The sequence below is a fragment of the Somniosus microcephalus genome, chromosome 29, assembly GCF_052327205.1.
Source record: "Somniosus microcephalus isolate GS21.2 chromosome 29, FLI_Smic_1.0, whole genome shotgun sequence".
Lineage (NCBI taxonomy): Eukaryota > Metazoa > Chordata > Chondrichthyes > Squaliformes > Somniosidae > Somniosus > Somniosus microcephalus.
The window spans coordinates 24,124,081-24,151,616 of record NC_141015.1 but is presented as its reverse complement, the minus strand read 5'-3'; the positions used below and the strand labels follow the sequence as shown (position 1 = coordinate 24,151,616).

The 27,536-nt window shown below is 45.7% G+C and overlaps 1 protein-coding gene across 2 annotated transcripts in view; it reads right to left on the bottom strand.

Annotated features, from left to right (window-relative positions):
* Window positions 1–669: 669 nt before the first annotated feature.
* Window positions 670–27,536, bottom strand: part of c29h10orf71 (chromosome 29 C10orf71 homolog) — a 180,358-nt gene continuing 153,491 nt past the window's right edge. The window contains exon 5 of one of the 2 annotated variants that reach the window (XM_085970380.1): window positions 670–852. The gene's annotated coding sequence lies outside the window, so the exon portion shown is untranslated. Of the gene's footprint in view, window positions 853–14,128; window positions 22,455–27,536 lie in introns of those variants that run through there. The other variant, XM_085970378.1, reaches the window with a different exon arrangement.

The window sequence follows — 27,536 nt, the reverse complement described above, 5'->3', positions numbered from 1 at the left end:
TGGAGTCGGAGCTCCAACTATAAATTCTGGGTGGACATCCAGCGGGATACTTGCGTCCGCAGGTGTGGGTGGGCCCCCCCCTCAGATGGGTTGTGGGAGCCCGTAAAACCCTCGCGCCATAGGACTAACCACCCTAATGGCTGGTATGAAGATGGTTATGGTCACGGAAGGAGCGTTAACGTGGCCAGAAATCCTTCCACCACTTCATACAGTTCCCGAAAGGGAACAGTGTGAGGATACGTACGACGATGACCTCTTGCGCAATGCGCCTCCTTGGACCCTCAGTCGCAGATGCGAGGGGGCAAATCGTGCAATTGTTAACTTTTTCAATTTATTGACATGTAAAATGTTGTGTTTGCTGTTTTCATTGAAATGTTTATTTGTGACTGAAAGGATATGTAACCTTTTCCTTTAAACAGTGCAGCCTGTAGTCAATTTGAAAAAAATTAGCAACTTTTATTGGAGCCAAAGTATTTTTACAACAACTATTTGAAAATTAGAATATAGCTAGTTTCCACCTTGAATGTCTTTATTGCACTAAGAAAACAGAAAAAGTCACTTTAAGATGTTAACACATTTTTTTCTGAACTATTCATGTTTACAAATGTTTGAAAAGCAGGAAATAGCTAGTTAACATTTTAAAGTTATAAACTATCTACATCAAAACTGACCCTGAAAACTGTTTTATGATGCAATAAAAGTTCACTGCTTCACTTTAAATTGTGTCTGCTCCTTTCTTTGCCTTGCGGGGGGAGGGGGAGGAACAAGGCGCCACTAGCTCGTGAAGGTGTTGGCTACAAGCAGTTCCCGGGCATTTTTCTCGCTCACAGGCCTCCTGCTTACACAGACGTCCTTGCAAGGAAGAAATGGAAAGAGTTGTTAAAGTAATTTTAATGAAGTGACTGGCTAGAAAATCACCCCGGCCTATGGCAGGAGAAACGCGTTATCGTCTTGGTAATACATCATACCCGCCTGATCAATTTCACAGCCCGAGATGATTTTCCAATAAGTTACTTTCTCTCAAAGTCATAATTAAATACATACATTCCTACACATAAGTAAAGGAATATATACATACACTAGCTGAAGTGCCCGGCGGTGCCGAGGCTTTTTCGAGGGCATGTTGTTGTTGGAAGAGAGAGAGAGAGCGACTGGGGGGGAAGAGAGAGAGCGACTGGGGGGAAGAGAGAGAGCGACTGGGGGGAAGAGAGAGAGCGACTGGGGGGAAGAGAGGGAGGGGAGGGGAGGGGGGGAGGGGAAGGTGGGGAAGGGAGGGCGGGGGGGAGGGGGGGAAGGGAGGGCGGGGGGGAAGGGAGGGGGGAAGGGAGCGGGGAAGGGAGGGCGGGGGAAGGGAGGGGGGAAGGAGGGCGGGGGGAAGGGAGGGGGAGGGCGGGGGGGAAGGGAGGGCGGGGGGGCGGGGGGGAAGGGAGGGCGGGGGGAAGGGAGGGGGGAAGGGCGGGGGGGAAGGGGGGAAGGGAGGGCGGGGGGAGGGGGAGGAGGGGGGAGGGGAGGGGGCGAGGAGGGGGGGAGGGGAGGGGGAGGGGAGGGGGAGGGAAGGGGGAGGGGGGAGGGGAAGGCGGGGAAGGGAGGGCGGGGGGGAGGGGAGGGGGGAGGGCGGGGGGGAAGGGAGGGGGGAAGGGAGGGGGGGAAGGGAGGGGGAAGGGAGGGCGGGGGGAAGGGAGGGGGAGGGCGGGGGGGAAGGGAGGGCGGGGGGGGAGGGGGGGCGGGGGTGGAAGGGAGGGCGGGGGGAAGGGAGGGGGGGAGGGCAGGGGGTGAAGGGGGGGAGGGGGTGCGGGGGGGAAGGGAGGGAGGGAGGGCGGGGGCCCCCCCGAGGGTTGCCGCCCCCCGAGGGTCGCGCCCCCCCCGAGGGTCGCGCCCCCCCCGAGGTGAAGACCGCCGATTGCGTGCGCAGCAGGAGCTGAGACGCGGCGTCTCTCTCTGGCTCGGCCGGCGGGCCTGGTTGCCAGGGTAACCGTGACGCTGACCAAGCCCCGCCCCCGGGCCGAGCCAGAGAGAGAGAGACGCCGCGTCTCAGCTGCTCCTGCATCGCGCGCGGCCCCCCCACCCCCGAGGGTCGCGGCCCCCCCCCCGAGGATCGCGGCCCCCCCCCCCGAGGGTCGCAGCCCTCCCCCCCCGAGGTGAAGACCGCCGATTGCGGCTGTGCAAGACGGCCGGCCGGGGTTGCCAGGGTAACGCTTGACGCTCAGCAAGCCCCGCCCCCCCGGCCGAGTCAGAGAGAGACGCCGCGTCTCAGCTCCTGCTGCGCGCGCACCCTAGCGGCGCTGGGCTGAGGCTCGGCCCTCCAGCCTTCGAGTGGGGCCGGGAGGTGCCTAGCTCGGGCGTGGGTGCGGAGGAGACGCCGAGGCTTCTAGGCCTACCTGGAAAAACGGGGAAAGGTAGGAAAATTAATGAGATTAGATAAGTTAATTACTTTCTAAATCATTTTTTTAAAAAACAATATGTGTTTTAAAAGCAACGTCTTTTTTTAAGACGCAGAAAGCGGGAAAAAGAAAGGAAAAGTTTGGAGTCAAGATGGCGGCGACTCACCTCGGTTCAGAACGATAAGGCCCGGCCACACACGCACCGATTGGCCCGGCGGCACACGCCAGCAACCCGGCGTACGATTGGTCGAGCTCGAGGTCACTCTGTCGCTAATAAGCGGATAATGAGATGCTAATGAGCGGAATGTTAAGTTTTTTCGGATACCGCGGGCGCGATTTTAGTCCGGCCGAAATGGAAATACGCTTAAAACCGTCTCGGAAGCGTAAGTTTTCTTTGGAGGTAACGCGCGCGTAGGTACGCCCTGTAACTTTCGAGCACATACCCGACAGACGCACACGCGATGACAGACAGACAGAATGACAGACAGACAGAAGTACCGATTTATATATATAGATACATATACGTAAAGGAATATATACAGACATGCATACATAATTACTTACTGATGAAAAGTTTCTTTCTTAAAAATGTTGGAAATGTTACATTATTCATTTTAGAACAGTCATTTTCACATTTAATAAACACATCAAATTCAATTCACGCAGCCACCATTGCTCCTTTTACCTACAGTACTGAAAACCCGTTTAAAAAAAAAAATTAAACTTTAAAACTTACCTCATCATTTCTTAAAATAACTTTCAACCCTTTCCCAAACAAAAATATTGCCTTTCAGAAGCTCCACGATAAAATATATCTTCCTCCGCAGCCTCTGGAGCAACTTTACTCCTGCTTTTTTCATGTGTAAGTTGTAAGGACTTAACCTCACTGAATCCATGAATGAAATCAACGAAGTTCACTGCGCACGCGCTGCCTGTGCAGTCGCACGCGCTGTGCCTCTGAACCCCTTCGTTCAGAGGACAGGAAATGCCGGTTTTCCCCGCATGCGCTGTGCATGCTGAAAACCGGCATTTCCTCCGGCCAGACGCGTGAGTACCCCGACCGTACTCACGCATTTGGAACGGAATTACTGGGTCAATGATAATAGATAGATAGATATATATAGATAGATAGATAGATAGATAGATAGATAGATATAGATAGAAGATAGAAGATAGAAAATATATATAGAAGATAGATAGATAGATAGATAGATAGATATATATAGATAGATAGATAGATAGATAGATATAGATAGAAGATAGAAGATAGAAAATATATATAGAAGATAGATAGATAGATAGATAGATAGATAGATAGATAGATAGATAGATAGAGATAGATAAGATAGATAATCTGAACAACATCTAATGTCACGATACCGCATGTTTCTTTTTCATTTGTGCTCACCTATTCTTTCAGTGATCACAAGATTGATTCCAGGGAAGGAGCCTTTTGTCCCATTTCACAGGCCACAACTTAGCCGACCGAGGCGGGTGTGGGGCAGCCGGTGTCGGTGTCGTGGTCCCAGCCCGCTGCCTACTGCAGCCCGAACTCTCCAAACGATTTTTCGTCAATTGGGCTTGTTAAGCCCCGCCCAGCGAGGTTCCTGGCCAATTAATAGGAAGCGGGTCTGATGACATCATTTGATGACGCGTCATCAGCCGGTTTCCTTAAAGGGACCATGTCCACATTCATTTTGACCGTTCTGCTGTCAGTGTTCTGCAGCATTGAGGTGTTGCAAACACTGACAAGCACTGCACAAAGGTGCACGGCTGCACCCAGGCTCTCCCATTACTCCTTCCATATGCTTATGGAGGGAGTCACAGCACGCAGGGAGGTTCTCTTCCCTTCCCATAGGCAGAAGAGGCCTCCCCAGGAGATCAACACAGCCTGGTTGCACATTGCACAGGAGGACACAAGCAGGGATGTCGTCAGGAGGACCAGGCTGCAGTGGCGCAAACCTTTCAATGATCTGAGCAGATCACGAAACGTTACTGCCAAGCCACACTCAGCGTCATCCTGCTGTGCCACACATCACATCCCCATCACTCTGCCTTCCCTACCCTACTCCTGCACATCTTTATTCACACCAACTTACCTTGCACCTCCACCCATCCCTCTCTATCTACATTATCACTTCCCCATCTCACTAACCACCCCTCACACTCACCCTCAACCTACTGCAAGCATACCAACTAACAACACACAAGGGTGGGCACCTGGGTGGTTTAGCCAATGTTCATGTGAAGTTTCTGTTAATGTGTTGTCAAACATTGAAATCTATATTTTCAACACTTTACCTTAGTGGACAGATCTGTGCTCACCTTTGGAAACGTTTAGTGAATTCCGGTGAATGTTGAGACATAACTTCCTCCCCTCCCCCAATTGTGCTGAGTGTGAAAGGAATGGCCTGGACATTGTAGGAATGCTTTATGGTGCTGGTGTGGGGTGGTGACAACCTGGTGCATCATGTGGCAGCCAGGGTGTACAGCGTCAAGTGAACTAAATCTGGCCATGGTGAGGCCATCGCTGGCCTCCCAGGCAGCAATGTGGTCGGGTGCTGATGCCCTGTGTCCTGTGCAGCATCAGGTGATTGCGGAGAAGGTTGATGCTGTTGTTGTTGTTGTTGGTGTGCCTGGTGATGTTAGTGTTGGGCTGATCGTGGAGGGATTCAGAGGACTAAGGTGAGATTTTTTCAAGGGCACCGGTGTTGCTGTAATAGATGGCAGCTGAAGTTGAGATGACAGAAGTGATCTGTCAATGGTGAGAGAGCTTGTTCCAAGGAGGTGACACTGGAGAGAAAGTTTACTCCAAACACTTCCAAACTCAAAGCTCAAAAGTGTCTTCCAAGTCCTGAAGACTCAAGCTTCTGACATTGGAAAGTGAACAGCTGTGAAATGGTATCTTTCATACCACTTTTGCAGCTGTCACCTAGTCACAACAATGGGGAGACAGAGAACCCGACCTACTTACCTGACGTGATCTCCGAACGACGTGAACCCCGTTAAAAAAGTGGTAAAATAGAAACAGGCTGGCAAAATAGTAGTTAAAAAGCATTTAACAAGCATTTAACTATCTTAAATGCCTCCCCCGCCACTTGGTGTTGGGTCTGTTCTGAAATCACAGACCCGACACTTTGGAAACTTACATGGAGGTGGGTTCGGAGTGGGCTTCCAACCTGCTGTCGATCATTTTGATTTTGACAGCTGACCCGCCTCCACACCCGCACTCTGAGCGCCGGCAAAATCGCGGCCATAGTGTCCTTCCCGGGGTGCTCTAGAATTAGAGGAATGTGTCTTTAGATTCTAGAGGGCCGCCTTTGTAGGAGAATCCAATTCGACATACTGTGTCCGTACCAAATAATGGGGTACTTTGAACTTTGTGCGACAGTGTAAAATGGGTGATAGCGAATCGGCAGACAGTTTAACGTGGAAATAAAAATCGGGAGTGATGTAAAATGGGCTACCGATTCGCTGTCACACAAATGACCAGTGTCTGAAGGATTCTACATTTTTGTAATAATTTTATATCATACAAGGAGGTAAATAGTGCTAGGCTTAAATTTATACTGGAGTGAAGCATAGAATCATAGAAATTTACGGCACAGAAGGAAGCCATTCGGCCCATCGTGTCTGTGCCAGCTAACAAACAGCTATCCAGCCTAATCCCACTTTCCAGCTCTTGGTCCGTAGTCTTGCATATCCAAGTACTTTTTAAATGCATTGAGGGTTTCTGCCTCTACCACCCTCTCGGACAGTGAGTTCCAGACCCCCTCCACCCGAAGCAATGCTTTCATATTTTTTTAAATCTTGAATTTGTGCATTATGATGTGATTTTCTAAAATAACAGGCCAGTTCCACAATGGCCAAAAAACATTTCGTGCCTCTAGTAATCTTGCTTTCGATTAAAAAAAATTGATTGTTTTGTTTTTCATATGGGCATGAAAAGTGTTTAACTATGATGTGAGTGGTAACAAGTGCTTTACGTTCTCATAGTTCATGTGTGTGAAAACAAGGAAGACTAGACTTCAGTAGGATATTTACAATGTCATAGAGAGTCATAAGTCATAGAGTCATACTGGCACAGAAGGAGGCCATTTGGCCCATCGAGTCCGTCCGTGTCTTTGACAAAGATTTACTGCAAGGACATTAACTGAGATAGGAAGAACAAGAATATAGCGCCTTTCACGACTTCAGGATGTCCCAAAGCGCTTCACAGCCAATGAAATACTTGTTTTTTGTAGTGCAGTCACTGTTGTAATGTAGGAAATGCGGCTGCCAGTTTGCACAAACAGTCCCACAAACAGCAATGAGATAATGGCACGATAATCTATTTTAGTGATGTTGGTTGAGGGAAAAATGTTGGCCAGGACACCGGGAGAACTCCCCTGCTCTTCTTCAAAATACCATGGGATCTTTTACACCCGCCTAAGAGAGTAGACAGGGCCTCGGTTCAACATTTCATCCAAAAGCCAGCACTCCTCAGTGCGGCAATGTCAGCCTAGATTATGTGTTCTAGTCTCTGAAGTGGGACTTGAATCGACAACCTTCTGATTCAGTGGCGAGAATCTTACCACAGACCCAAGGCTGAAATGAGCAAAATTGTTGCGGAGGTTCATTATTCTGTGTGTGCAGCCTGAAAATTCCTCTTGGAATAAGTGCTTTGCTGATGGGAATTGTGCATGGGAGGACTGGAAAATTGCAAGTTCCTGAACTCGTTGACTTCCCATCCGTTGAGCCCAGCCCATAAAACCCTGCACTCTGTCTGAGCAGTAGCATGCATTCTTGCACAGAATGTGCAATGCTGTCATTGTCAAAGCAGATCTTTTCGTGAATATTACTTAATAGGGAAGCCTGTAAGCTTCGTGTTTTCATGCTCTGCATGTGCAGTACGCTAATTTCATCTTTTTCAAATGGGCATTACAGGACAACAGGGTCTTTCATGTTGGGAACCGATGTCTTTAAGCAGCACCATTAACTGATTTTTGCTACCACGCACTTACACCCATATAGACATTTGAAAAAGATCAACTGATCCATCGAGCCAGTCCCATCTTGGCGTAGTGTGACTTTAGCATGACATCAGCTCCCCTCCCCGCCATTTTACCACACGATGTTGTCCTGGGAGAGGAAAAAAACCTTAGGCCAATTTAGGAAAAATCTCTGGGCACTTTCTCTTTGATCCTTGAAGGCAATCAGGCAAACTCTAGGAGACTATGGTGACTTGGTACAGGCACATCAAGGGCACTGTTATGGAGCTGTGCCATCTGCCACAGGCAAACTCCACAATAGTGAGTGTCAGTGTCATTGTGCCAGGCACTGTCATTGACAATCCAGCTCACCATGGACCTCAACATTGATGCCTAAGAAACCTCCCTCCCAAATCTCCAAGATCTTCATTGTTTGATGTATGTTCCACAACTTTGCAATACAAAGAGCCAGAACCATGGAGAAGGAAAGCCAGAGCAGAGTGCAAACACTGACCGAGCGAATGGTGCTGTAGAAATTCCAATATAGCCAGGAAACTGATGCACCAAGTGTCTATCTAAGATGCATCCAGCTAAGTGCTTGTGCTAGTGGTTTCAGGAAGCCTTCTCTCCACATGGTACCAAACAAATGGCTCCAAACACCTTAGGCAACCTGTCCTGTCCATTTCATCAACCACTATCAATGGTCATTTCTTACTGTACGGTCACCTTCTATTCAATCAGGATGAATATCTCTGGACAAAAATAGTACACTAATTTCTACACCTACCTTCTGTCATGTGTGTGTGATGTTAGTGTTTCTCCCCCATGATGCTTCCCCTTTGTGCTGGTGTATTGTGTATGACTCCTAACCTCTGACCTGTGACTTTTTCTGAGTTTGCCTGGCTGCTGGGATGCAATGGGAGAAAGTTGGGGTTCATTTTCTCTAATTTGTCTACATATCTCTTCTTCTGTCTCTATTTTGTGTGCCAGGGTCTGCAGATATTACGGTTGGTGGCATCTTGGTAGGCCCTGCCAATGAAGGTATGCTGCTGTGGTTTCTTTCTTGCAATGCCACTGAAAATATGACAAACCATGAGTTTCTGAGGATGATTAGTAAGGCACTGACTTACCTTAGTGGGTTTGCTGTCCCAGCTTCCTTTGGAATAGGAGCCTCGGCATGTACTAGTTGTCTAATAAAGCGAGGCATGTTCATCACTGTCTGCAGATGCGGCGGTTGGATGGATATCAGCTTTCATGTGGCCTAAACTGCCAGGAGCTCTTTGTTTGGTACTCACTCCTCTTCTTCCAATCACCTCAGGTGGAGGTTTCTCATTGGCGCCAGTAACGGTGTGGGGTACAAAAATAAATAATCTGCAATCGACTGCAAAGGTTCAAGAGAACCCAAGTGTTCTCAGGGGAAAAACACAAAGAAACAAAAAAAAATGGCGAAGAAGTGACTAAAATACACCTGCCTTAACGTTACATAAGAACATAAGACGGTAGGAGCAGGAATAGGTCATTTGGCCCCTCGTTCCTGCTCCGCCATTCAATAAGATCATTGGCCTCGACTCCACTTCCCTGCCCGCTCCCCATAACCCTTCACTCCCTTACCATTCAAAAATCTGTCTAACTCCACCTTAAATATATTCAATGACCCAGCCTCCACAGCTCTCTGGGGAAGAGAATTCCAAAGATTCACGAGAGAAGAAATTCCTCCTCATTTCCGTTTTAAATGGGTGCCCCCTTATTCTGAAATTATGCCCCCTAGTTCTAGATTCCCCCATGAGGGGAAACATCCTCTCTGCATCTACCTTGTCGAGCCCCTTCAGAATCTTATATGTTTCAATAAGATTCCTTCTCATTCTTCTAAACTCCAATGTTTAGGCCCAACCTGCTCAACCTTTCTTTATAAGACAACCCCTTCAATGTTACTGTGTCCTTTCCACGTCGTTCCATATCATAACTGCTGCCTGGCAACCCTGGATGCCCGTTTCACATGGACGTGATTTATATCGGCATACCAGGATGCTGGGAAATGGTGTGCCGCTCAGACACATGCCCACATGCAGCAGAAAATCCAGGTCCATGTGTCTTTTTTTTGTTGTTGAGCCCGACAGGCAATGGCTAAGTGTGACCAACAGTATGGCAAATTGTATTTTGTGTGAATTTACGTGCTCATCAAGAAAAGGTGAATGGGAGCCTTTCTGTTTCAAGCATTCACGGTCAGGTGAGGCAGAACACAAGTCAGCTGAAGAGTGAGGCTCCATCAGCTTCGGCGCAACAAAGTGCTTTAGCCTCACCCTGAGAAGAGCACCCATACCGCATTGGTGTGACATTTCCACCCTTGTGGCTTCTGGGTGAGATTACCAAATTAGAGGCAATCTTTGTGATATCACGGTATTGAGACAGTCCAAACTCATATGTCATAGAAATTTTACAACTGAAAGAGAGAAAGGACCTTAATAACCTCGGATAGATTCAAACTGGGCTAATCTTTCAGTGGTGCCATCTTTCGAATGGGACGTTCAACCGAGCTCCCAGCTGCCCTCTCACGTGGAGGTGAATGATCCCAGGGCACTGTTTTGAAGAAGAGCAGCGAAGTTCTCCCGGTGCCTTGGCCAATATTTATCTGTCAATCAACACCATTGAAAAAACGCATTATCAGGCCATTAATCTCATTGCTGTTTCATAGAATCATAGAAATTTACAGCACAGAAGGAGGCCATTCGACCATTCGTGTCTGTGTTTGTGGAACCTTGCTGTGTGAAGCTTGACTGATGCGTTTCTTTCTCTCTTTTACATTGCAACTGTGACCATACTTCAAGAAGTACTTCATTGGCTGTGAAGTGCTTTAGGACATCTTCAGGTCATGAAAGGTGCTATATAAATGCAACTTCTTTGTTTCATTACTGTGCCACTCAGTTCCCCAACACTTTTATTTCTAATTTTATCAGAATTATTTTTGATGTAAGATCAGAACAGGAGCTAGATAATGATCTCGCAGCAAACAACTCTTCAAACATCTTCCTTGTACTCCTGGGCAAGATACAAGAAACAACTTCTCATCTGACAGAAGATCCCTGTCTCACCTCTAGCTCCTAATTGCGCTCTCTCCATCACAACCTTTCCAGTATCTCTCTCTCTATTTTACCAATACTACTATCAGTGCTCCTCTGAACTTTCCTCTCTTGTTCCTCCTTATCTTCAAAATACCATGCTACATGCTCTCTCTCCTCTTTATATCCTCACTCTGTTAAAACCAGGACTCATCAGATAGCTTCCTACTCTTTCCAGGAACCTCAGGACATTGGACTTCCTTTCTCTTCCCTCGGCTTTCTATCATCTTGCAATCTTCAGCCCCTTAAAACCCAGGCTTGGCAATGCCTAATCATTAACTCCTGATCGATGTTATCTTCTGTCCCACTCTTGTTAATTTCAATGGTGTTCTCCAGTATTGGCCTTGGCTATTCACCTTGGTTTCTCAATAAAAGCAGATTTAGGCAGTTGCTATTGAACAGAGAAGGACAACTAAGAAGCAAAACCAGGGCTCAAGAAGAGCTGCCAGATGGCTACTAAGGAACAGATCATTATTATGATGAAGACGACATCACCGAAGTATTATCGCATATAAATCAGACATTTCTTTTATTGATCGGCAGTACAGAATGTCATGACAGCACCTTTAGCGCTTTGAAGGAGCAAGGCCATAAATACTCCCAGGAAAACAGCAATTAGTTTGTTAAGGAGGTAATTAAATATTAAATCATTAATTTATTAATATATAATCATAAAGTTTTTATAATGATTGGAACTAGTATTCATATTAGTTTGAGAGTCATGCAGATTGCAGGGCTTATGTATGATAGCACTGTTGAGCCTGGGGCCTCCCAGTCTCATTAAATTGATCTCAAATGACAATGCTTGGAAACCATATTGTGCTGGTGGTCAACTTACACTGGAGTTACTTCACCTGGGAAACACAATCTTTTTACCTGGGCTTTACCAATGCAGACACTTTGGGATAAATGTGTGCCTTCACCGCTGGGTGGAAATCTGAGTGTATCGTCCATCCTTTATAGAACCTGCCCAATTTTATTGCCATCGATTCCCTGCTAAGAAGTAGGCAGACCAGTGCCACAAAATTCTAAAACTTGAAATGAGAAAAAAATACCTGGTGTCACAATATAGAATACAATTATTTTAATTTTGCTGCATATTCGCCCGACACACTAATGCTCAGAGGAATGAATAAGTATGCCTATAAACCTATATCATAGATTTCAGGTCAATCCATAACATAATTAATTATCAATAATCAAATTATCCTGGTCAGCTCCTTTTAAAGTTAATATAAATCTAATGCACAAATGTAAAACATCCCAAATATTAGTTACAAAAGTAATTTCATAAAAACAATTTTATTAGCTTGTTATGCAATTTTTTTTAATGATTTTTCTCAGATGTTAAGCCAAAAAAGGAGATAATGGGACAGCTGACTAAAAGATTAGTAAAAGAGATGGGTTTTAATGAGGGCCTTAAAGGACGGAAGGGAGGTGGAGAGGTTGAAGGTTTTAGGGAGGGAATTCCAGAGCATGGGGTCTAGGTGGCTGAAGGGACATGGTCGCCAATGGTAGGGCAAAGGGAGGGGATGCATAAGAGGCCAGCGTTGGAGGGACAGAGAGTTTTCTGGAGGTTGTAGGACTGATAGAGGTCGGGTGGAGCGAGGCTTTAAACATGAGGGTGAGAATTTTAAATTTGGGGTGTTGTGGGGACCTAGAGCCAATGTAGGTCACTGCATGGGTGGTGGGCGAGAGGGACTTGGTGTGGGATAGGTTATGGGCAGCAGGGCTTTGGGAGAGCAGAGGTGCATGGAGGTTGGAGGATGGGAGGCCGGCCTTGGAATAATAAAGCCTGCAGGTGGCAAAAGAATGAATGAGGGTTTCAGCATCAGCTGGGGTGAGGTAGGGGTGTAAGTGGGTGATGTTACTAAGGTTGAGGTAAGCAATCTTTGCGATGGAGAAATCTTTCCGAAGGTCGGAAGCACAGCTTCACAATAAACTCTAAAGCCTGCACATCTGCCAATGCACTTTATTATGGTTATATTTATGTTAATATACTACAAGCCAAATGTATGTTGAATGTTTAAATGTCTTAATCTAAATGTACACTCTCGGGAGCCGCAAGCCTACATTTCGTTGTACTGCACTTGTGCACTAACAATGACAATAAAAGTTGATTTGATTTGATTTGAGCTCGAGATCGAATAGGGTGCCAAGATAGTAAAGCAGCGAGCCTATTGCTTAAGAAAGATCTGAGCTGGAGTTATATATTACAGAGTGAGTTGGAGTAAACTGATGTTACAACTGAGGAATGCTAAGCAATATAGGTAAGCAGATACTGACAGTAAACCTGATAGGATGTGGAAGAAGGAAGCTGAAATTGGCTATCTAACTGAGATGTCACTGAAACAGATATATGTCTGGGCTAAACTATTCATTCAAAGAAAAGAAGGCTTGTTGGGAAATGGTTATGAGATCACTATAAACAGCTGAAGTCAAGTATTTCACAGTATCTGGTTGCGAGGTCAATCACCAAACAAATTAATGCAGGTCTCCAGCAGTTTATAATGGAAAAAATGTTTTGGAAAGAAAAAAATAACGGCTTCTGTGCCCTCAGAGGGAAGCATGATGGGAGGTGGGGTATCAGAGTGCTAACCAGAGAGCGTCAAACCCAACTGCCAACCCCGACTGTAAACCTCCTATTCCATGCTTAGCGAGGCTACTGGAGAGAATGCAAAGCTTGGCAGTGGAGTACTCCCTTGTCAATCTAGCATGGAGCAGTACTGATGAATCTGTAGTCTTAACTTGACTGAAACAAATGAGCTGTGCAGCAAGGAACCTAAAACGGAAAAAATATAAAAAATGCCCCTTAATTGTCTGTTGTAGAGTAATTGATAGAGATTGATTGCTATGATTAGTCAACGACTCCATTATCGGTGTATCATGCGACTAACAGGATGGTAGAAGGCCAACTAGATGGATCTTGGTCGTTGTTTGTCTAGCAACTGCTATGTTCTGAACTCAGCAGATCTTTTCATTGTCCAACAGATGCGATAGTTGTTTATTTGTAAATATTCTCTATTTTTTCATGGCCTCCCACTATATTGTTTAACATTGATTTCCTGGTCGTTTTTATGGTGTTTATCAGGAAGAGGGATGTGGGATGGAACACTCTGCTCACTTTTGGCAATCACCAGCAGCATCAAGCACTCTCAGGTCAGATACAGCATGGGCTAGCTGCAGAATAGAGTTCCCTACACCTTGTGCAACAATGTCACAAGAGCGTCTGCGACTGCCGCTTCACTTATAGTTTATCGGAGAATAAACGGCAATTTAGTGCCTATTTATTGGCAGCTTTGGTGCTGTAGGTATGAACCCATGAGAAGGCGGGTTTAAAATGCCCATCGTCATTTCAGGCAGGACCCTTACCGCAAAAGGAGAGGGAATGAATTGAAATCTTGTCCCAGATGTGAAACAGGGTCTATTGTGCCCATAAATCCCCAGGAATGTATTTTTAACGCAAATTAATGATAGAATGTTAGCTTAATTTCAGTGACTCCAGATAAGAAAGGAAAAAATATTTCCTAATGACTATTTTTCTTGTCCACTTCATTTTATTTTTCTGTAATTACTTGTTAATTGAAACACCAATGCATGAAAGTAATAAATGAAGAAAGACCATGTGATATATTTTATACAACAAATGAACTAAATGCACTCAAAGTGTAAAGAAGTGCTTTTTAATAGATACCCCAATCCCCATGGTTTTAATTAGCTCTCACAAAATATTGTTTGGTGTATCACACATTGTATATACAAAAGTAACACATTTATATTTTATGTTTTGACCTAAATATTCAAAGCATTTCCACACTGAATGAGATCATTTCCAAGTACAACTCAATCCTTCGCGTGTCACAAAAGACATTATTAAGATCTACTTGTTGGTTTCACAGATATTTGCCCCAGGGCCCTCAACATAATTATTCATTCATATGTGGAAAGCCAGTGCTTGAATTAAGTTTTAATATTTGCTGCATTTGCTGATCACTTCATCACGCATGCATTCTAACAGCAAAGTTTTTAACTGTAGTCTTTGCCTTTAATTAAAATATATTGCCTAGTTTGCTTGCCCCATTTAAAAAAAAATAAGCACAAGTAATGATTCAGAGTACGAGCTGCAGTCGTTTTCGATCATCCCATCTGCTGCTGCAAATAAACTATATTAAAAGGTGACAGGAATAAAAGAAAAAAGACTTGCATTTCTATAGCACCTTTCATGACCACCAGATGTCTCAAAGCGCTTTACAGCCAATGAAGGGCAGCACGGTGGCATAGTGGTTAGCACTGTTGCCTCACAGCGCCAGGGACCCGGGTTCGAATCCGGCCTCGGGTGACTGTCTGTGTGGAGTTTGCACATTCTCCCCGTGTTTGCGTGGGTTTTCTCCGGGTGCTCTGGTTTCCTCCCACAGCCCAAAGATGTGCAGGTTAGGTTGATTGGCTATGATAAATTGACCCTTAGTGTTAGGGGGATTAAAATATGTGGGGTTACGGGGATAGGGTGGGATATGTGTTGGTATAGGGGTTACGGGGATCAGGTGGGATATGTGTCGGTGCAGGCTCGATGGGCCGAAATGGCCTCTATCTGCACTGTGTGGTTTCTGTGATTTCTGAAGTACTTTTAAAGTGGAGTCACTGTTGTAATGTGGGAAACGCGGCAGCCTATTTGCGCTCAGCAAGCAGCAATGTGATAACGACCATTGGCCAGGACACCAGGGAGAACTCCCCTGCTCTTACTTTGAAATAGTGCCATGGGATCTTTTACATTCATCTAAGAGAGTAGACGGAGCCTCGATTTAACGTCTCATCTGAAAGACAGTGGGCAGGATTTTCATTGAGCCGTGGAGGCGGGATTGGAGACGTGTGGGGGGTTAAAATCTCGAAATCGGGGGGCACGAACCCATCCCGCCCCCAACCCGCCTCCATGCCAGTTTCAAAGGAGGCAGGTACCCGACCCGCGCTGGGACCCACCTCCCCGAGGTGGGAAGGGGATTAGTGCCAATTAACTGCCCGTTAACAGGTAGTTAACAGGCAGTTTTTAGCCTAATCCCTATTTTTATTGGTGAAATGTGGGATTCCCGATGGCTCCAAACCACGCCAAGTTAGCGAGGCGGGCCATCGGGATGAAGGGTTTGGAGGGGTCGAGATGTCCGGTGTTCAGGTGAGTGATGGGTGCATGAGTGCAGAGGTAAGTGTGTTTGGTGTGTGTAAAGTGTTTAAAGAAATTTTACTTACATGTACTTACCTTTACAGCCTTCCTTCCTTCAGGTCTCGGGAGTCCCTCATCTCACCGGCACAGAAAGCAGAATGGCCGCGATCTGTCAAAATCTGCAGCATTCAGCTTTCTGCTCCAGGGAGATCTCTAAATCATCCTGAGAGGAAGGAATTAACTTAGAGTACAGATTGTCAGTGTTTGACAGCTTCAAACAGCTGTGAAACGCTGATATTTCATCTGTCAAAAGGTCTTGACAGATGAAATGTCTGTCTGTGACGTCAACTGTTGTCAGGTGGCCCTTAATTGGCCTACTGAGCCCGCTGGGTGGGCTCAACAAAGTCAATCAAGTGAAAACCGTGTGGGTTGGCCACAACTCGATGGAGGCGGGACTACAACCCCAAAAGTTGTAGTCCCGCCTCCTACACGCCTCCTCAATGAAAATCCAGCCCAGCATCTCCGACAGTGCAACACTCCCTCAGTACTGCACTGAAGCATCAGCCTAGATTTTTGTGCTCACATCTCTGGGATTTGAACCCACAACCTTCCAATTCAGAGGCAAGGGTGCTGCCAACTGAGCCACGGCTGACAATCAAACAAGCAAACATACCTTTTCTAGCAGGTAGTATATTTCTGGTGTTCTGCTGTCCAGCTGGGTGGGACTGCACTCGCCTGGTTCCATTCTTATCTATCTAATCGTAACCAGAGAATCACCTGCAATGGCTTCTCTTCCCGCTCCCGCATCGTTACCTCTGGTGTCCCCCAAGGAGCTATCCTTGGCCCCCTCCTATTTCTCATCTACATGTTGCCCCTTGGCGACATCATCTGAAAACACGTCAGTTTCCACATGTACGCTGACGACACCCAGCTCTACCTCACTACCTCTTCTCTCGACCCCTCCACGGTCTCTAAATTGTCAGACTGCTCGTCCGACATCCAGTTCTGGATGAGCAAAAATTTTCTCCAATTAAATATTGGGAAAACTGAAGCCATTGTTTTCGGTCCCCGTCACAAACTCCATTCCCTAGCCACTGACTCCATCCCTCTCCCTAACATCTGTCTGAGGCTGAACCACACTGTTCGCAACCTTGGTGTCATATTTGACCCTGAAATGAGCTCCCGACCACATATCCGCAGCATAACTAAGACCGCCTATTTCCACCCCCGTAACGTCGCCTGTCTCTGCCCTTGCCTCAGCTCATCCACTGCTGAAACCCTCATCCATGCCTTTGTTACCTCTAGACTTGACTATTCCTGGCTGGCCTCCCACATTCCACCCTACGTAAACTTGAGGTCATCCAAAACTCGGCTGCCCGTGTCTTAACTCGCACCAAGTCCCATTCGCCAATCACCCCTGTGCTCGCTGACCTACATTGGCTCCAGGTTCAGCAGCACCTCGATTTCAAAATTCTCATCCTTGTTTTCAAATCCCTCCATGGCCTCACCCCTCCCTATCTCTGTGATCTCCTTCAGCCCCACAACCCCCCGAGATATCTGCGCTCCTCTAATTCTGCCCTCTTGAGGATCCCTGATTATAATCACTCAACCTTTGGCGGCCGTGCCTTCTGTTGCCTAGGCCCTAAGCTCTGGAATTCCCTCCCTAAACCTCTCCACCTCACTACCTCTCTTTCCTCCTTTAAGACGCTCCTTAAGACCTACCTTTTTGACCAAGCTTTTGGTCACCCGCCCTAATTTATGCTTATGTGGATCAGAGTCAAATTTCTTGTCTTAAAATACCCCTGTGCAGCGCCATGGGACGTTTTACTACGTTAAAGGCACTATATAAATACAAGTTGTTGTTGTTGTTGGCACTGGAGCCGAAGATATCTCGCCATAAAATTCACAATCACACTGGGGCGATGTTAACCCTACTCGCTCAGCAGAAACCTGTCCGAAAGCCGCCATGATCACAACCTCTGCAATTTTAACCTGCTCTCCTGAGCAGGCAGCAAGGACACACGCCCGGATCCAACAGGGTCCTTCTTTACGTATGCATGTTGCGGCCCGATGACATCATTGAGACCCGACTGTCATTTTAACTCGGGCCTGAGCGGGGAATCCACCTGGAGTTAAAATCGGGGCCACTAGTTATGGGGGATCAGCAGCTAAAACTGGGAGTAGGTCTTTTAAAACAGCTGCCACAATCCCTGCCACTCCCTTCCTGAAGGCGCTGATGTATACAGGAGTATGGATTCACGGGTCCCCTACCTTCACTCTACCTCACTCAGTGGCCATTCTACACTGGACAGTGCACATCAGCAGGCTTTCAGTTGAGGCGGCCCTGATCTTTTCTCAGCTAATGTCTATGCATGGCCACTTTCCAGCTGCAGCCAGTGGATAGCAATCAGGAAAAGAAAGACTTGCATTTCTATAGCGCCGTTCACAACCACCAGATCTCCCAAAGCACTTTACAGCCAATGAAGTACAGTTCACTGTTGTAGTGTAAGAAAATGCAGCAGCCAACTTGCGCACAGCAAGCTCCCGCAAACATCAATGTGATAATGACCAGATAATCTGTTTTAGTGATGTTGATTGAGGGATAAATATTGGCCCCAGGACACCAGCGATAACTCCCCTGCTCTTCTTCGAAATAGTGCCCTGGGATCTTTTACATCCAACTGAGAGAGTAGGCAGGGCCTCGGTTTAATATCTCATCTGAAAGACAGCACCATCCGACAGTGCCGCACTCCCTCAGTACTGCACTGGAGTGTCAGCCTAGATATTTGTGCTCAAGTCTTTGGAGTGGGATTTGAACCCACAACTTTCAGACTCAAAGAAGAGCAGGGGAGGTGAGGGCGCTACCCACTGAGCCACAGCTGACACCAAACAGAAAACCCTGGCTGATGTAATTCCTCTTCCCTATTAGGTGGTCCTGCAGTCATCTATAATGCCTCTGGTACCACTCTGCCTGAGCACTGCCATCTCAACACAGATTGGGGATACCAACCCAGGGCTCACCTTGATTAGTGCTTGTATCAATTGAGCCATTCGTGAACAGAAGCAGATAACTACTCTCAATAGGAAACTCATAGCTGAGGAACTGTGTCTAAATGACTGTCTATGGTTATGGCACTCTATCTGAAACTGACCTTAAAATTATTCAATTATTCAAGAAGGAGTTAGATATATTTCTTAAGGCTAAAGGGATCAAGGGATATGGGGAGAAAGCAGGGACAGGGTACTGAGTTTGGATGATCAGCCATGATCTCATTGAATGGCGGAGCAGGCTCGAGGGGCTGAATGGCCTACTCCTGCTCCTATCTTCTATGTTTCTATGTTTCTATGTAAAATGGACATATTCGTTTCTGTTAGTTGACAGGAATTCTAAGAGCATTTTTAACATACAATAGCTTGGTTCTACTGAAATTAAACAATGTTATTTGCTTTATTAACGTGAAAGGCATAACAATCATTTAAGTATGTCAGACTTTTTTAGTCTAATGATTTTAAGTTTGGCATATTGTTTTAAAAATTCATACCTTTGTTTTGTCTTTCTGCTATTTCAAGTTGTTAGGTTATAGCATTAGGTTATGCATAGTGCCATCCTTATCTGCCTTAGGGATCCTGCACAACACTTATTGAAATAACACTAATTGTTTATCGGCACTCCAGAGCAAGAATGAAATAATATTGATTTCTGACCAAACAGGGGCTCCATTAGCTCCAGGACCCCATGCATGATTGATCTGTAGTTAACATTGGCACTGTTTATCTATTGGACAAAGATTGTAAATGTAATGGTACAACATAATGTTCGTAGCATAAAAATCATGTCAGATCGCCTCTGTATTACGAAGGAATGCAGTGTTGTCTATGCCCATTTCCCTATCAGTTGTGATGTATTTCTAACTTAGAGAAACATGACACCATTCGTAATACCAATGGCAAAAGAATTAAGCCCCTAAACCACCTGAATTTAGAAACAGATGATGCGTAAGGGTTTCAATGAGGGTAATGTTAACCTAGTTCACCGGGCAGGAAACCCGCGGGATTGGGTGGAACGCTGGTTTTACACCCCGCCCAATATTACGCTCCGTTGATTTATTAGAGAGTAAAATTGGACGCAGAGTCAAACCAGCGTTGCAACCGATTTCGTCAGATTCCCAATGGGCGGGTGACCCCCCCCAATGACCCCCTAATGCGTTTGCGTCTTACAAAAGCTCGATTGCATTTGAGTATTTTCATGATGCTCCTCAGTACATTAGTCCCTCATAGCAACACGACAAGTACTGTGGCATTGCCAGTGTAAGACTGCCAATGTGATAGATCTTTGCCGAAATGACTCCTACCTGTATCCCCTGTTGTGTTAAACCATCACAGCACAATTGATGTTTGTATAATGCATAGGATGCTGTGAAAGGGACCAATATCATGCCAGAATGTCTTGGAGGAACTTTATTTGGGGCAGGTCCAATTCTACGCAGCCTCAGTATAATGAGCAGTTAATTAATCCCAATTGGTGCCCTATTGAAGGGCAAACGCTTGTGCATCTGTAGAAAGGGTTACCGTACAATTAATGAGTGGGTAGTTTGTCACTTACCAGCTGCAGCTATAGCACCTTGTGGCCAAGTGGCAAGGGACTAACTGTAACACTTTTATTTTTGGGTAACGATACCTTCAATAAACAGAGGGAAAATGCACTGTTCACTGGCATTGATGCCATGTTTCCTGGAGACAACTGTTACTTTTTGAAAGACCTTCCACTTGATCAGGACTCTGGAGAGGGGGAGGGGGGGGGGTGAAGAACACAACTTGTACCCCGTCAGAAATGATGTAAAAAAAAGCAGCGCTGCTGGGTGAAAGCTGTGTTTTTGTTTCATTATAAGGCTGTCAGAGGTACGTGATACAATGCAGCAGTTTTCTGATGGCCACTGTGCCCAGTTGGAACTCACTGAGGACAAGTCGTCAAAGAGCAAGTTATTATCTAAATGGAGAGAAACTGCAAAGTGCTACAGTACAAAGGGATCTGGGGGTCCTGGTGCATGAAACACAGAAGGTTAGTATGCAGGTACAGCAGGTGGTCAGGAAGGCCAATGGAATCTTGGCTTTTATTGCAAGGGGGATGGAGTATAAAAGCAGGGAAGTCTTGCTGCAGTTATACAGGGTACTGGTGAGGCCACACCTGGAATACTGCGTACAGTTTTGGTTTCCATATTTAAGAAAAGATATACTTGCTCTCGAGGCAGTTCAGAGAAGGTTCACTCGGTTGATTCCGGAGATGAGGGAGTTGACTTATGAGGAAAGGTTGAGTAGGTTGGGCCTCTACTCATTGGAATTCAGAAGAATGAGAGGCGATCTTATCGAAACATATAAGATTGTGAAGGGGCTTGATCGGGTGGAAGCGGTGAGGATGTTTCCACTGATGGGTGAGACTAGAACTAGGGGGCATAATCTTAGAATAAGGGGCTGCCCTTTCAAAACTGAGATGAGGAGAAACTTCTTCACTCAGAGGGTGGTAAATCTATGGAATTTGCTACCTCAGAGAGCTGTGGAAGCTGCGACATTAAATAAATTTAAAACGGAGATAGTTTCCTAGCTGATAAGGGAATAAGGGGTTGCGGGGAGAGGGCAGGGAAGTGGACGTGAGTCTAAATTCGGATCAGCCATGATCCTATTGAATGGCGGAGCAGACCCGAGGGGCCGTATGGCCTACTCCTGCTCCTACTTCTTATGTTCTTGTGTTCTTATGCCTTGAAATGCTGTAATGAATTATATGAAACTAGGCGTTACCTGGAGTTTAATAGGAAGTACAATTAGCAGGAGTGCAGCCTTTTTGCATTGTGAATGTAGCAAGTTAAGTAAAAGTCATCAGAAATGACAGGTCATTTGAGATGTGAGGTTGCTCTGTTTCTGGGAGAGGTCCACCAGAGAAAAAGGCCAATAATGTATTATTTAAATGTAAAGTTAACCAGAAAGACTGCTAAAATGGCACCATTGCTGTAGACCTAACAACTTGCACCTTTAATATAGATAAATGTCCCAAAGCATTTCACAGAGGCATAATCACAAAATGGGTGCCAAGACAGAGAAGGAGATGTGAGGAGGAATAGCCAAAATCTTGGCCGAAGAGGTGGGTTTAAGGAAGGTCTTAAAGGAGAGGAATGGAGGTGGAGAGGCAGAGCGGCTAAGAAATGGAATACTACAACACGGGGTACAGCATCTGCCCCTCAACCAGACAGTTGCAAATCCAAATACTAACCTTAACTGATGTTCAAACTCAACTCCTCCCACTGAATGAGCTTCACCATTTATGACTATCAACACAACACAATATTGCATAACAATGAACAGGACTATTAGTTATAATCTATCCTGACTGCCAGGGATTTGCTGTAGTGTTTTTAGTACTCCTATGGAAAATGTTGCCAAGTTCACGCAGGAAACAAGTTTTCTCGAGAGCAATGGTGCACACTGCAACCTCAGGATCTGTTCTCAAGGTACCAAAGTGTCAGTGCAGTTTGAATCAGAAGGTTGTGGGTTTAAGCCCCACTTACAGGACTTGAGCACAAGTCTAGGCTGATGCTTCAATGCAGTACTGAGGAAGTGCTGCATTGTTAGAGGTGCCATCTTTTCAATCAGATGGTAAAACGAAGCCTCGTTTGTTTCTTCTGCTCGATGCAAAAGATCCCATGGCACAATTTGAAGAAGAGCAGGGGAGTTCTCCTGGTGTTCTAGCCAACACTTATCGATCAACCGACACCACCAAAACAGATCATTTATCTCATTGCTGTTTGTAGAACCTTGTTGTGTTCAAATTGGCTGCTGCATTCGCCTAAATGAATTACATTTCAAAAATAAATCATTGACTATAGAAAGAAAGACTTGTATTTCTATAGCACCTTTCACAACCACTGGACGTCTCAAAATGCTTTACAGCCAATGAAGTACTTTTGAAGTGTAGTCACTGTTGTAATGTGGGAAACGCGGCAGCCAATTTGCGCTCAGCAAGCTCCCACAAACAGCGATGTGATAATGACCAGATAATCTGTTTGATTTTGTTATGTTGGTTGAGGGATAAATATTGGCCAGGACACTGGGGTTAACTCCCCTGCTCTAATTCAAAATAGTACCAAGGGATCTTTTACATCTACCTGAGAAGGCAGATGGGGCCTCGTTTTAACGTCTCATCTGAAAGACGGCACCTCTGACAGTGCAGCACCCCCTCAGCACTGCACTGGAGAGTCAGCCTGGATATTTATGCTGGAGGTTCTGGAGTGGGACTTGAACCCACAATCCTTCTTAACTCAGAGACGAGGGTGCTACCCACTGAGCCACAGCTGACACTATGAAGCAATTTGGGATGTCCTGAGGATGTGAAAGACAATATATTAATGTAGTACACACACAGTACATTTATATTACCACTAAACATGTCTCTTTTGGGGGTTGATTGCTCCAGAAATTGGTCTTTGCCCCATTTTAGTAGATGAAGTCTGTTCACAGGGTGACCAGAGATATGACCAGTGTTTGGTCTGCCACTTTGTGGACAAGATCCCAGCCATGCATCGCTGAATACCATAGAGGAGGACCCTGCCCCATTCCCTCTCTAGTGTCAAGCCCCAGGAGTTTCAGTGCAACCTCCTCAAATATAGTTCGGAAAATTCAGGGCTCGCCTCCTGTTCAGGTTTGCTCCTTTCTGTTGTGTGTCGCCTTGTCTTACAAACATAGGACTAGCTTTGAGATGTTGGAAGTTGGAAGAAAACATTAAAGTTAACACCAAAGTGCCCATCTTGACCATCCTGCTCGCCAGCATTTGCAAGCAAAGGAACATATATCATGCAGCTAGGCTTAGTTGAAGCTTGCTCCATAGATGTTAGTGCCATAAAAGTTTCAGTTTGATGCTTCAGTTAGAAATTGCTTTTCCTATGCAGTGCGGGGCGTGCATGTGAAGCTGGGAAAGCGCTATAAGGTTGTCTAAGTGCTTTGCATGCAACCTCAGTTGAGCTGTAACACGTGAAAGGAAACTCATTGTACTTGGCTGATTTACCGTGTATCTTACATGGACTGATATTCTGACGATAGCAAACTGGTTTCTCTGTTGCTGCCAGACTCGCTCAATATGGGACACCACCCTGTTCTGTTGCGCTGCCTGATCACATGCAGTTGAAATGACTCACCTGGGGAGAGGGTGCCCGTCAGTGCCAAACAGGACAAGCTTGCTTTCGCACCTCTTGAAGGAATAGCTGCATAGCTGCCTCGTTGAAGGCTGCACCTTTGCTTTCCAGTGATTGAATTATTAGTGTCTGGCATCCTCTTAATGTCAAAAATATTACCTCCCCTTTAAGAGCTGCAGCTTTGTTGCATTGCTCCCCTCCCCATTGAATGAAGTCCAGGCAGAAGGCACAATCCAGGCCAGTGGATATATAATTAGGTTGGGCTTAACCATAGCCTAATTCACAAGAGCACGATGTGCAGCAGTCCCACAGCCCGAATGTTGGGACCAAAAAGTGACCCCACAATTTCTTAACACAGAATGGATGGTTCCCAAAAGTCTTCTGAAATTTCTCTTGCAATTTTATAATCATTTGTCTTGTTATCAATAATGCCATATTTTAGGAATTTTACTGAAATTGTCCACAGTGAAGGGTGAGCTCATTGTCAGGAATGCCACAATGGAAAATCATGAGGTAGAGTTATGTATTTATACATAACCAAGGCTTCCAAGATCTCATTGAATTGACTAAAGACTACTGTCCAATGCAGATGACCTTTAACATATATCGATACCATTCTGGTTTGAAAGAATCTGATTTAGATAGTCTCCTTATTGAAAGAGTTGTGAATGGGGATGAACACTGTTGGATGTCAACAAACAGCCCCAATACTGACCTTATGATGGAAAGAAGATTGATGAAGCAGCTGAAGATGGTTGGGCTGAGGACGCTATCCTAAGGAACTCAACCAGCGATGTCGTGAGGCTGCGATGACTGACCCTGGACAACCACAACAGCCTTTGTGTGTGTCAGGTATGAGTCCAGTCTCTGAAAGGTTTTCCCTTTGACCCCCCATCAGTTTTGCTAGGACTACTCTGTTCCATACTCCATCAAACGCTGACTTGATCTTCAGTGCAACTATTCTTGATTGCTGTCCCTGTCACTGAACTTGACATCCACATCCTTAAACTGTGGCTTAACCGCTTTTGTACAAATTCAAACATCACTTCCTTGATTTTATATTCAACGTGCTGCTGTATAAAACCAGAATCCCATTTTGCCAATTCTACAGCTTTTCCTAACTGCACTCCACCTTTAATGATCTCCGTCTCTGCACCATCTCATCTCTCTGTGTCTCTACTCTGTTAAGAATCTTACCATGTAGATACTTCTCTTTTTTCCCCAAAAGGTACCACGTACTTGCAAACTCTGTAAACCTGTCTATGGTGTTCTGCAATCTCCTGCATTCTTTCTCACACTTTGTCATCAACACATCATCCCTTTTCTGCCTTTGCCCAAATAATTTACATATATGAAAAGCAAAGCAAGTTTCAGCCCAATCCCTGGAAAAAGCCACTATCCATATCCATCCAAATGTGGAAAAACATCCAATTACCCCTACATTTTTGCCTTTTGACCCCTAGCCATCTCTCTGTCCAAGAAGCTACTTTCTCTTTAATGCCACATGCCTGAATTTTAGTAACAAGTCTCTTATGTGCCACCTTATCAAATGCCTTCTGAAAATCAATAACTACATCAACATATATTTCCTTTATCCATGAGATTTCTTCAAAAAATTCAATTGTTAGTCTAGCCTAAACTGTGCTCGAATACTTTTCTTCTCAAACAACTAAAAGGAGCCTATTTACATGCATTCGAGTGCATCTAACTTCATGAAAAAACATGACTGGCAGAGTAAGGTGTGAAGGAAAGGGATCAAGAATGAAAGGACCTGAAGCTACATTGATATAACACAATTCTTATTCTTAAATGAGGTAGGTTTCAAAGAGCATCTTAAAGGAGGAAAGAGAGGTAGAGAGGCGAAGAGGTTTAGGGAGGGAATTCCAGAGTTTAGGGCCCGGGCAACAGAAGGCACGGCCGCCAGTGGTGGGGTGAAGAAAATTGGAGATGCGCAAGAGGCCAGTATTGGAGGGTTGTAGGGCTGGAGGTGGTTACTGAGGTAGGGAAGGGCGAGGCCATGGAGGAATTTGAAAACAAGAATGAGAAGTTTAAAATCGAGTCATTGCTGGACCGGGAGCCGAGTTTTGGATGAGCTCAAGTTTGCGGAGGGCGCAAGGTGGGAGGCTGGCCAGGAGTGTGTTGGAATAATCGAGTCTCGAGGTAACAAAGGCATGGGTGATGGTTTCAGCAGTGGATGAGCTGAGGCAGGGCGGAAATGGGCGGTCTTGGTAATGGAGCAAATAATGGGATGGAAGCTCAACTCAGGGTCAAATAAGAGGCCCAGGTTGCGAACGGTCTGGTTCAGCCTCAGACAGAGGCCAGGGAAAGGGACGGGCTTGGTGGCTAGGGAACGGAGTTGGTGGCGGGGGCTGAAAACAATGGCTTTGGTCCTCCCAATATTTAGCAGAACAGGCCGCCAAGAGAATTAGACCTCAGGCTCAAATAGAAAATGCAACATAACGTCATGATGTTGTCTTGTGTTAGTGACCCATAAAGCAGACAAGTGTTTCTTCATTGACGTCGCAGGGGTCCTAATGATATCGATGGCCTGTGCAATGTGGGAGCCTCTGGATTTCGGACCAGTACTATTACTGAGTTATCTTTAACAGTAAATTACAGAAAATGCACTCGTATGTACTATAATAACATTCTCACTGCAGCACGACCCCTAGTGGCAGAGGTCAGCGCCGGAGAAGGCCTTTCAGTGAATGGTATATATTTCATCATCAGCACTGCTAATGTTGGCGGTGGGGGAAGGGGTGCGACAGGTGAGAAGTCACCCAGTCATATGCAGTCACAGAGATTGACCCCTTGATTACTGACTATCCCTTGTAACTTTCACACTCCATATCATTTCAACCATATAAAGCAAAAACGATTTTCTGTAATACTACAGATTAGGAAGCAATACTAATGGAATCTGTGAAACCTTAAACCCTTTATTTTAACGTGTACTTTTTCTCCTCACATTTCATAGTTCCACAGGAAACAGCAGCCTTCTGGAGCTTAATCCACCCGAACATTCTTCATGTTGCACCGAATCCCGTTCACCAATCACCCCTGTGCTCGCTGACCTACATTGGCTCCAATTTAAAACTCTCAGCCTCATGTTCAAATGGCCGCCCCCCTCCCTCCCTATCTCTGTAACCTCCTCCGGCCCGACAACCCACTGAGAACGCTGCCTTTCTCCAACTCTGCCCTCATCAATGCCGGCCGTGCCTTCAGCCATCTGGACCCTAAACTCTGCAATTCCCTCCCTAAACCTCTTTGCTTCTCCACCTCTCTCTCCTCCTTTAAGATGTTTCTTAAAACCTAGCTCTTTGATCAATCTTTTGGTCACCTGTCCTAATATCTCCTTTGGCTTGGTGTCGGTTTTGGTCTGATTATGCCCTTGTGAAGCACCATGGGACATTTCACTATTAAAAGGTGTTACATAAAAGCAAGCTGTGGCTGTTGATCATTGACTATCAGTGGGCTATTTGACTATGCAGGACATCACAGTGAAGCACCTACTTTGTCCTCACCCAATGTGCACCAGGAGTTTCTGGATCAAGTTCAGAGATGGTTCTTGCTCCCCTTCCCAGCCCAGTGTAGACCAATTGCAACATCTTCCCTTCTCCACCACTGTCTCTGCTGAGATCAGTGAAGTCAGTGGAGACCTGAAATTTAATGGGGGTTCTCCCAGTCGCCCACCGTAATCCTGGGAAACGTATGGAACCCTTCGGCGAAGCGGTGCAAAG